Here is a 12155-nt window from a genome sequence, read left to right as displayed (position 1 = left end):
TCTGAGACAGGGTCTCGCAGCAGCCCTAGATGTCCTGGAACTCACTATGTAGCCCAGGCTAGCCTTGAACTCACAGAGATCTGCCTGCCTCTGCCTCCCGAGTGCTGGAATTAAAGGCGTGCACCACCACGCCCGGCTTATTTTTATTTTTATTTTATGTGTATGAGTGTATTTCCTGCATGTATGTGAGTGTACTCATGCCATACAATGCCACAGAGGTCAGAAATGAGCATCGGATTTCCCCTGGACCTGGAGTTAAGGATGGTTCATAATGGCCATGTGGGTGCTGGGAATCAAACCCAGGTCCTCTGCAAAAGCAGTCAGTGCTCTTCACCGCTGAGCCATCTCTCCAGCCCTGCTATTCTCTTGTTTTAGATTTGTTTTAGTTTTAATTATGTGTATGTGTCTTTCTGTATGAGGATTTGTACACATGAGTGCATCACCTACAGAGGCCAGAAGATGTGTTATGGTAGTTGTGCGTCCCCTGACGTGGCTGCTAGGAACCTCACCTGGGTCCCTTGGGAGTGCAGTATGCATTCTTAGTCTTTGAGCCATCTCAAGCATCTGAACTATTCTCTAATGCTCTTCCTTATAACCCTCTCTTCTGGGATATGGTTCTTGATTCTGTCATACCATCAGCCATTATCAAAGCTTTTATCTTCTTGATTGTGTTAAAACCTCAAATATGTTGTCCATTTTAGTCTTCATAATAACAATCTATTATTCCCAATTCAAGGATAAGAAAGCTTAGGTTCAACTATCCCCCAGGTCACAAAGAAAACAGAAATAGATAACTATTACAGCCCATCCTGGATAATTTCGGTAAGCTAGGACTACTCAAAAAGAGACATTAGCCAAATACAGAGGCAGGGAGGAATCACAGTGTTTGGGAAGTAATCAGTGTGTTAAGACAGAGACTATATAGTAATGAAGAAAAAATCAAAATATTTTAACTGAAATTAAATGGAAATTGATTTTTCTCTCCAGCGTGGCAGCCCAGCCACCTAGAACACATGCCTGCCAAGGTTTCTGAGATATCACCACTCCCCATCGAGAAGGAAATGTGAAAGAGAATATTCAGGAAGATTCACACACTGTTCCTCCTGTATACTACTGGCCTAAGTGTAAGCTCATAACCACACCTAGAAGCAAAACAGACTAGAAGGTACAGTTAGAAGAGAGTCCATGGGGGCTGAGGAGATAGTTCTCTCAGTAAAGTGTTTGCTTTGCAAGCACAGGAACCAGAAATCCATCCCCAGAATTCATATTTAAAAAATGGGCATTATGGTATAGACTTATAATCTCATTACTAGAGAGACAGAGAGGCAGATTCCTGGGGCTCACTCGTGCGCTACTTTACCCACCTTGGACAACTCCTGGACCATGAGAGACTTTGCCATAAGAGATAAAAAAATTAAAATGTGGGGCAGGTCAAATGCAGAGACTAGGTGACTATGCTCAGCCCTAAGTGATACAGGTACAACACAACTTCTACACACAAGGCTCAAGGAACACTGGGGAAGAGGAACTGGAAAGAATGTAAGAAGCTGATATACAAGACACCTGCTGCTAGTCGATGCAGCCTAGATACAAGGAAGCTACGCAAGTGAGATCTCCAGAGCATGCTAGTCGAACAAGACCAGCACACGGAGAACACCAGTTGACATGCCAGTGTGGATGGGGACAATTTCACAGGGTCCCACTTCAAGATGAAGAGCTCTAAGCAATCAATGGGTGCTGAAACAAGGAGAATCGGTTTTCTCCAGGGACTAACTCCTTAAGAGGTTATCTAATCCTAGGTAAGCAGCCCTAAACACAAGTACACATGAGCGCCACTAAATACACCCAGTGTACTACATATATGTATGTTTATAAATATGTTCATGTATATGTAACAATAACAATCAAAGACAAGAAATTGAGAGGGAGAGGGATGTTGGAGGGGGACTGGGAGGGTGGAAATAATGCAAATACAACACTCATGTATAAAATTCTCAAAAATCAAATAAAGTTTAAAATATCAGTGGAGAGCTCTTGAAAACTGTACATGAAGTTGTCTTCCTAACTTCACATACATGCCTACATGTGCACACATGCAGGGAGGGAGGGAGAGAGAGAGAGGAGAGAGAGAGAGAGAGAGGAGAGAGAAAGGAGGATAGGGAGGTGGAGGACGGGAAGGAAGAGGGGTATGCTGGATAGCTTTGTCACCTGACACACGGGTTGAGGGAACCTCGATTGGGGAATTGCCTTCATTGGACTGGCCTGTGGCCATGTCTGTGGAGTATTTTCTTGATTATTGAGTGATCTGGGAGGGCCCAGCCCACTGTGGGTGGTGCCACTCCTGGACAGGTGGGTCTGTGTTGTGTAAGAAAGCAGGCTGAGCATGGACCTGGGGAGCAAGCCAATAAGCAGTGTTCCTCCACAGTCTGTGCTCCAGCTCCTGCCTCCAGGTTCCTGCCATGAGCGGACTCCCTGATGAACTGTAATCCGGGAGATGTAAGACAAATAAACCCTTTCCTCCCCACGTTGATAGTGGTTGGAGTGTTTTGTCACAGCAATGAAGAAACAAACTAGGACAAGGGGGAAGAGGGGGAGAGGAAGGAGGGGGAGGAGGAGGAAGAGGGACCACAGTGTTCTGCTAAGATTCAGAATGTTCTATTACTTTGAGGATGTAAGCAATGCAGAGGACAATCGGAAGTTCTGAGTTCAGCCCCATTCACTAACAAAATGAGAAACACAGACATATAAAGATGTAAGTCTGGACAGTAAGGAAAGCTGAAATCTAACAGGGGAGGGTTGAATGCAAAGCTAAAGAAAATGGCCTAATGTGATAGTTAATGTGAAGACTAATAAAATTACCTGAAATAAAGCATAGAGGAAAATGCACAATTATAAATGCACAGAATGACATAAATTTGTGCAAAGTAATCTCACACATGCAAAGATCACTCAGATTAAAAAAAGAGGATGGTTAGAGCTCTCCACAAACTGCCATAGACCTGTGCCTGGTCACCGCCCATATTGACTTTCCCACAGAAAACCACCACCTGACTGCTCAGTGGGGTCCACTGATGTCTAATTGTTATGCCATCATGTTTGCAAGATTTATGTGTTGTGACATGTACTGGTTTTATTTATTGCTTCACAATATTCTGTACAGAACTGTCCAAAGTTGAATCATTGTCTTCAATGTAAACATTAGAGCTGCCTCCATTTTCTAGTTGGAAACAATATTGTTATAATAGTTCTATCTGTGTAATCATTCACTTCTTCTGAATATATGGTCAGGGAGCAGAGGTTTTCATATAATGGATATATATGTATTTAACTCCTTTAGATTTATTTACTTATTATGTTCAGTGTGTATGTGTGTGCATGCCTGTGTGAGTTTGTGTGTACCACATGCATGCAGGAGCCCACAAAGGTCAGAAATGACCATTTCCTGGAACTGGAATTACAAGCAGTTGTGAGCTAACATGTGGGTGCTGGGAACTGAACGCTGGTCCTCTGCAAGAGCAGAGAGCCCTGTCGACGGCTGGGCCACCTCTCCAGCCCCACGTTTAATTTTTGTGGGTAACGCTAAGCAGTTGATTCAAGTGGCCCTGAGTTTCCTGTCCCTATAGCAGTAGACATGCCTCTCCCTTGTTCAACACTCTCATCACCACGGGGATGCCAATCATTCTGTTCTTGTCTGATGGGGCTAGAGACGGTAATGACATGCACTATTCTGTTATTTGCTGATGAGGATGGTACTCTCATTTCAAATTTCATTTCTCTGATATCTCGAGGCTGAGGGTTAGGACCCGTCTTGTTGCACCATTTTCACATTTCTTCCTACATTCTTTCTTTCTACACTTCCCCAAGTCCCTTTCCTGGTACTTCATTAGACAGCGTGACTTTTCTTCTTATTTATATGAATTATTTATATCATCTGCGTATGAATACTATTCCAACTTTTAACTGAATATATTTTAAATTATTTGAATGAAAGATAGAAAGAATAGCTTTATCCCTTGAAAAAACTCAATCTGTCCTAAATATATTGAAATTGGGCCAGGCCTAGTGGCACAGGCCTGTCACACCAGAACAGAGAGAGTGCCTAGCCCTCCTGGGCTACACAATGAAATTTTTTAAATGTGAAATTGAACAGAAAAACATTTAAAATAACAATATATTGGGACTGGAAAGACAGCTCAGTGGTTAAGAGCATTGACTGTTGTTCAATTCCCAGCAACCACGTGGCTGTTAGCAACCATCCATAACTCCAGTTCCAGGGGATCTGACGCCTTCTGTCCTCCATGGGCACGGCACAACACCAGTGCTCTTACATGCAGGCCATACATGCATACACATAAAATAAAAATAAGTAAAGAAAATTTTAACATATATATATTTCATTAAAAAAAATCAATGAAAGAATAATTTACATAGCAGGCAAAAATCATTTTAAAAAGAAAGAAAAAGGTTGAGATACTTTATTAAGGATCAATTCATTGATTTACTTAGCCAATACTGGGAAGCCTTGATAATTGAGTGGGAAAATTATGAGAGATAGGCCATGATTACTTGATAAAATAATGCTGTCAATATTGGCCAAATGAGAATTTAGTAAGAACCCAGCTTGGAATCACTGAAGTGTTTACCATGGAATTGGCAAAACATGAATTAGCACTGAGGCACATTTATTTGTTTTGCATTCTATCCTTTTTTCATAATTAAAATGAGCTTATCTACTTTCTTTTAGATCACTAACAGGACAATCAAAACAGCATAAAGTAGGCTAAAAGAAAGCAAGTGTAAAAGCCATCAAGGAACAGAAGATGCTTTCTTAAAGCTCCCCAAAAGGGGGTTTAAGGTGCACCTGTCCCACTGGTCTCCCACTCCAGCCTTGACACTCTTCCTATACAGAATCTTAGACTTGCTAGTAAGTAAGCAACTTACTAGTAAGTTAGAGGTAGATGGTGGAGCCTCTCCCAGGAGGTTCTACTAACATGTTTGCCAGAGAGGGATCCTGAGTCCTCTGTCATCATCATAAGTTCCAGCTCATGTATCGGCACCTGCTGTAAAAATGTTAAAATATTTAAAACAGAATATTACATACTTAATTGCTATAATGTCCCAAAATATTATTCTTCCTTTCCTGTATCCAGAGAAAAATAAAACAGGAAGGCTAAGAAATTTGCCAAGGGGGATACGACCTTTAAATCAAGCATAAACTTGTGTCAAGGCAACTTAATCCTAGAGCCCATTTACCACTTGCTCTATGTTCTCCTTAGGGTACATCATGTGGTTAGCATTGAAAGAGCCCTAAAAGATTAAGGATCATAACATTCGAATTATGCAGTAGGTATCTAGGATATGGAAACCCAGAAATGAGATGGAGTTGCCACAGTGGGAGACAAGGAAAACAGATCACCAAAAATACCTCCTGTCTGCTCACTCACCTCCCCCTCCATGTCCCTCTCTCCAACATCCACAAAGTTCCATCATCTTTCCATTTCCGTGTCCAAACTCCAACTTTTCTAATTTAGTCTCCACCCCACAGCCAGATGATGTTTGAAAAGACTGAAACAGTCTGTGCCACCCTTCATAGAAACTGTCTCTGGCTTCCCACTACATACAGGAAAACATGCAAAATCATCCAAGCCCACAACGTCCTGCAAAATCTGTCCCCTGCCTCCCTCTCCACCCTGCCACACTCCACTTTCCCTTTTGTAGCACTTTTAGGTCAGTCTTTAAAACCAACAAACCCTTTGCTTTCTGCACAGGTTTGAATGCGTCTCTCCAACCTTCAGAGATCTAGCAATATGATAACTTTAAGAGACAGGGCACTGAGTTCTCATGAAGCCACTGGGGCGCCTCTGTTCTAAATCTAGTCAGGTGTTTTCGGGGAACTTGTCAAATAACAAAGGTCACTGTCTTCCCTTCTGCCTTCTACCACTGGAGAACAGAGTGTGTTCTCTCTCTGGAGGATACAGCTCTTACCAGACACAAAATTCCAGTGCCACTATCTGGAACTTGCAGCCTACAAAACAGTGCTTTGTTCTTTGAAAACCACCCAGAAGTCTGTCATAGCAGCCCGAGTGGACTAAGACACCTCTCAAGGATTTCGTGACTGCCCTTCCCTTCACCTGACTGCTTATTTTCCAGCGCTTTGGGTTTTTCCTGTCCTTCATCCCAACGCACAGGCTTTTGTTGGACTATCTGTCTAAAACAATACCCCCCAATTTTTTTTATCAGATGTCATTCAGTTCACTACTGTAGTAGATGTTGCGAAATCTGTGATTTTGATGCAAAGCTATCAATTTTTAATTTCTTTGCCACTCAAGTAAGGCTTCCAGGCACCATTTTCCTGGTACATGAAAAATATTAGTAAGCAAATCTGATAAGAAGATTACATCAATCTCTCATGTATCTGATGTTATATCACTAGAAACATAGTAAGATCCTCAAGTGAGATACAAAATCTAGCAAGAGCAGTCGCTTTCAATAGAAATGCAGTTCAATGACAGACAGGATGTTCTTGAGATGCTTATAGGAAAGAAAAGTAGAACTGTCCACAAGGTAGATTACAATAGAGTACCTAAAGTTCAGAACAAACTGCAAAAGATAACAAAGACTGAGGAAGAGAAAGTCCAGGAAACATTCATGATGACAAAACAGAAGGTAAAGATGAAGCGTGAGAGGAAAGGCTTGCAGTCAAAACAGCAAATCAGAAACGTCTACCCGCTTCTCTGTGACTTGGAATTAAAACAGTCAGGGAACAGCTTCTCAGTGAAGTGGGTGTCTAAGAGAATGCTGGAAGCCCAGCATATGACACGCAGCTCCTGGGAGAGACTCAGAGACTGGTTTCAGAACACAGGTGAGATAGCTCTTCAGCAATGGACCAGAGGCAGGACAGGGAGATGAACAGGGAGAGGTAAGAGAGAGCGACATAATCACCAAAAACTTCACAGAAGGAGGCAGAACAGAGAGAAAGGTGAAGTGTGCTGATCTGGACACTCACTGGAGAGAAGGGGATGTGTCAGTCCTTGAGAATTGTTTCATATTTTCCAAAATGGCTATTTGGGACATAAAGCAAGTCTCAACAATTACAAAAAAAGAAATAGCTTCTGTAACTCATTAAAACACAATGGAATAAAACTAGAACTCAACAAGAGGAACCACAGAAACTGTGCAGATACATGGAAACTGAACAATACTTTTGAATAATGAGTGATTTGTTGAAATCATGGAGTAAATTTTTTAAATTATATAATTAAATGAAAATGGAAGGCTTTTCCATTGGCAAAGGCAGTTCTAAGAAGAAAGTTTATGTCTATGAGTGCTCATATTAAAACCTCAGATGGATTTCAAATAACATAATTCAAGGTCTTAGAAAAAGAAGAAAGTCAAACCCCAAACCAGTAGAAGTAGAGAGATAATAACCATGAAAGTTGGAAACTATGAGATAAGAGTCTATGGGAACAATGTAAAGGATCAATGGAAATGAGTTTGTTTGAAAAGAATGTTGAACATTCATCAAGTCAACCCAAAGAATGAAAAACAAGAGTTAAATTAACAAAAGGATGAAAAGGAAAAAATTACAACAGAAATCAATGAAACTCAGAAAATCATAAGGACAAACCTTAAAACATTTATTACACTAACCTGCAAAATCTGTAAGAAATGGGTGGTTGTCTAGGCATACATGAACTACCAAAGTAGAGGCAAGAAAAAACTACCTAAACAGATCAACAAGTAAGGAAAGTGCTGCAATGATAAACTCCCCCACCAGAGACAGACCAGAACCAGACAGAGTGGCTGCAGGACTGATCAGGCCTTCAAAGAACTAACATCGATGCTCATCCAACTATTCCATCAAATAGAAAGGAATGCACTGAAACTCATTCTGTGAACCAGTGTTATCCAGACAGCAAAACCAGAAAAAAGCTACAACCTGTTCACTAAACACGTAGGTAACTCTCAACAAAATATTTTCAGACCGAACTGAACAACGCCTTATAAAGGTCATGCAGCGATACCACACGTACTTATTCTCAGAAAGCAAGGATTGTTCAACACATGCACATCAATAACGAGAACTTCACATAAGCAGAAGCAAAGACAAACATCACATAGGCATTTTAATAGAAGCCCAAGATGCCTTTGACAAAATTCAACACTACTTCATGATAAAAACCCTAAAGAAACTGATTTCATTTCCTCTCAACTGGTATCAATGAAGTTACAAATGGCCCTAACTTTTGGACCTACATACCAGGCAGTAAGGCAAGAGGATCTTGGAGATCCAATATTTAACACAACAAATCTTTAAAGGTTGACACAAACAGGCATCAAAGGGGGGAATGAAGGGGCAAAGGAATATACCCATGTATTTAATGTTAAAAGAAGAAACTATATAGAAGGATGATACCTCAACATAATAAACATTATCTATGATAAATCTATATCTGGCTTCATACTGAAATGGAAAAAGCAAAGCACTTCCTCTAAAAGTCAAGGATGTCCATACTCAGAGCTCTTACCCAATAGAGCTGAAATATTTTTACTTTTAATTATGAGTGTGCATGCATGCGTGCATGTGCGTGTGTGCACATGTGAATGCAGGTGCCAGTAAAGTCCAGAAGAGTGTGTTTGGATCCCTCCAAAGCTAAAGTTAGAAGTGCCTGTGAGCCACCCAACACAAGTGCTAGGAATCAAACTTAGATCCTCCACAAGAGAAGGGCACACTCTTGACTACCAGCCATCTTTCCAGCTCAACACTTGAAATTTTATTCGGAGAAATAAGGTATTAAAAATAAATGAAAGGAATACAAATGAGTAAAGAAAAAGCTAAATTATACTGATTCTCAGATGCTACAATCTTATAAAACCCTAAGGATTCCATCAAAATACTTTTAGACTTGATAAAGTAATTCAGCAAAGTTCCCAGGATCCAAAATGAACACATAAAACTAAGTAACCTGATATATAAAAATAATGATTCCATTGAGAGAAGAAACAGGCAACACCCTCAATCACAATAGCTTGAAGAAGAAAATGTATCTAGGAATTAACCTACTGAAGAGGTTAGAGGCCTTTGCAACAAAAACTGTAAAACACTGAAGACAATATCAAAGAAGATACAGAAGACAGAAGGCTTGCCATGTTCATAGATTCATGGCAGAATTCACACTATTATTAATACAATTGTCATTTTACCAAAAGCAATTGACAAACTCAATGCAATCTCCATTAAAACACCAATGATATTGTCAATAGAACAAAGGAAAACAACCCAAAAATTAACGTGGAAGCAAAAAACACCCTCTGAATAGGGGCTGGAGAGACAGCTCAGCAGTTAAGAGCACTGGCTACTCTTGTAGAAGACCTTAGTTTGGTTCCCAGCACTCACATGGTGGCTAACAACCATCCACAACTTCAGTTCCAGGGAGTCTGACACTCTCTTCTGACCTCCCTGGACACTACACAACTTAGATGCAGTTACATACATGCAGGCAATACAGTCATACACAAAAAATAAAAACAATAAAATAAAAATTTTTTAAAGCACCCTGAATAGTTGAAACAATCCTGATCCAAAAGAGCAGAGCTGGGGCTTCAAAATACAGATTTCAAATTATAACATGGAGCCATCATAACAAAAACAGCATGGTATTGGCACAAAAACATACACATAGACCAAGGGAATATAGTAGATGACCCAGATATAAATTCATGCATCTACTGCCATCTCATATTCAAGAAAGGTGCTAAAAACATATGTTGGAGAGAACATTCCTTCCTTTAACAGATGGTGCTGGGAAAACTGAATATCCCAGTGCAGAAAATTAAAAGTAGACCCGTATTGCTCATTCTGTACAAAATCACCTCAAAATGGATGAAGGATCTTTTTGTAAGACCTTAAATATTTTAAACTAATATAAAACAAAGGGAAAAGAATTCAAGATTCAGGCATAAGCAACAACTTGCTGAATAAAATTTCAATAGCTTAAGAATTGATAGCAATAACTGATAAATTGAATTGCATCAAATTAAAAGGAACTTGCATAGCCCCAGGAAGTATTAACATTGTGGAGAGCCAGCTGCCACAACAGAAGAAAACTTATGTCTGTGATCCCTCTGACAGAGGACTACTGCCCCAATACAGAAAGAAATAAGCAAACATCAAAGGGTAAGTAATACAGTCAACAAACAGACAAGTGGACCAGATAGCCATTTCTCAAAACAAGCACCAATGGCCAAGATATCTATTAAATAAAGTTCAAGTTCAAGCTATCAGGAAAATGTGAATCAAAAAATCATTACAATATTCATTCTCTTCTCAATCAGAATAGCTATCATCATGAAAACAAATAAAAGTTGATGAGGATGCTGGGGAAAGTAACCCTTTTAAATTGCTAGTGGAAGGCAGATTAGTCCAGTCACTATAGATATCAGTATGGAGGCCCCTTGAAAACTAAAATAGAACTTCACATGATCCACCTATAATACCACCCCTGGATATATATCCAAGGAAACTGAGGTCATCATTTAATGGAGACGTCTGCCTGTCCATACACATTGTATCACTGTTCACAACAACCAGGTTACAGAATAAGCCTAGGAAAATCTAAGAATGGACAAAGAAAATGCAGTAGATAGTCATGAAGGAGCATTATTCATTCAGAAAAAAAAATCATGTCATTTGTGGGAAAATGGATGGAACTAGAGATCACCATGCTCAGACCAGTGTCACAGGATTTCTCTTATATATGGGATGTAGCAGAGAAAAGGACATGGGCTTAGAGTAAGAACTATGAGTGACAATGAAGACAATTTAGGGGCAGAGGAGCGATAAGATGGATCATGGGGGCTGAAAATGATAAGGATTATATATATTTATATAGTGAAAATGTCACAATTAAATCCATCATAAGTACAGTTAACATACAGTAATAAAACACATGAAAGGAAAAAACATTTCTCATATGCACAGAAATGCACATAATTATTGACTTTTTCACAAATCACTCTCTCCTCCCCCTTTCCCATGTGCTTTTGGTAGAGCTGAACATCACCTCTCAATTAGAAGCCAATAAAGAAAAATGTTATGAGGGAAAGTAGGAAGACAGGGAGGGAGAGAAGGAAGGAGAGGAGGAGGAAGGTCAAGGAGTTGGGATGGGCAGAGTGGAGGCAGGAGGGTAAACAGTGAAAGACTCCGTGAAACAGGTGCCAGAGGATGGTAGGCTGAGGTTTTCCGGGAAGATGAAAGATTCTATCGAGAAAGTCACATTCTTAGTATGACGTAAGATGACGAAAGGGGTATTAGTTTGTTTTTCTTTTAGGAAACTCTGGTGTGTGTTGGAAGAAAACCAAGAAAGTAGCAACAAGACATTGCAAATAACCAAGTCGTGGTTGTATTTACACTCGGGCTATATTAAAGTCTTCCAGTGTCTTTGAGAGCTTCACGGCAGTAAGTGTGATGAAACAAGGTGCTTAAGTGTCCCCCATGTTAGCGTTGGAAACATCCTCCGTTAAGTTATTCTGTAGAGAAAGTGTCAAAGCAAAGCTGAAAACGCTGGTCTACTCAAACTTGCAGAACTCAGCATGGAAGCTGGCGATCACCAGAAGCCAAAGCTATACAGAAAGCTATTTCCAGAGAATGAAAGCTATGCAGTGCACTTATTAAACAGGAAAGTGATCTGAGAAGAAAGGGGTTGTGAGCAACAGCAGTTCACAGACTCTGCCAGGGTGTGGCTGGCAAGGCAAGATCATGGTTCCCTCTACATGCTCTGATCAGAACCCTTTAGTTGAGCGCCTTCATGTTGGTATTCAGTAGAGATGCATCCACGCAGTAAATTCTGCAGCTGAGCTGAATGTAAACAGTCTAGAGTGCAAATTCAAAGGCAGAGACTTACTGACACAACACCCGGTCCCCTCACCCTTCCACCCCACCACCTCACCACTTGCAACGTCAAAAGCATTCCCAAACAGAGAAGGAAAAGAGAGATTTCAACAGAAAAGAGAAAACAGAGAATGGGAAAAGAAACCAGCAAAGTGACTTCCAAAACAGCCCGTGCTTTTTCTAACAGGTACCACAAACATTTGATGTGTAACGTCTCAATGTTTGTTTTACATTTTTTTAAAAAAGGTTATTTGAATGGTACCTA

At 40.3% G+C, this 12155-nt stretch overlaps 1 protein-coding gene across 1 annotated transcript in view; it reads right to left on the bottom strand.

Annotated features, from left to right (window-relative positions):
* LOC103750595 (nucleolar protein 4) overlaps positions 1–12155 on the bottom strand; it is an 88160-nt gene that overhangs the window by 18754 nt on the left and 57251 nt on the right. The gene's annotated exons all lie outside the window — the stretch shown is intronic.

Source organism: Nannospalax galili, unplaced genomic scaffold, assembly GCF_000622305.1.
Source record: "Nannospalax galili isolate Female #2095 unplaced genomic scaffold, S.galili_v1.0 scaffold147, whole genome shotgun sequence".
Taxonomy (NCBI): domain Eukaryota; kingdom Metazoa; phylum Chordata; class Mammalia; order Rodentia; family Spalacidae; genus Nannospalax; species Nannospalax galili.
The sequence above is the reverse complement of the archived record's forward strand: the minus strand, read 5'-3'. Positions and strand labels throughout refer to the sequence as shown.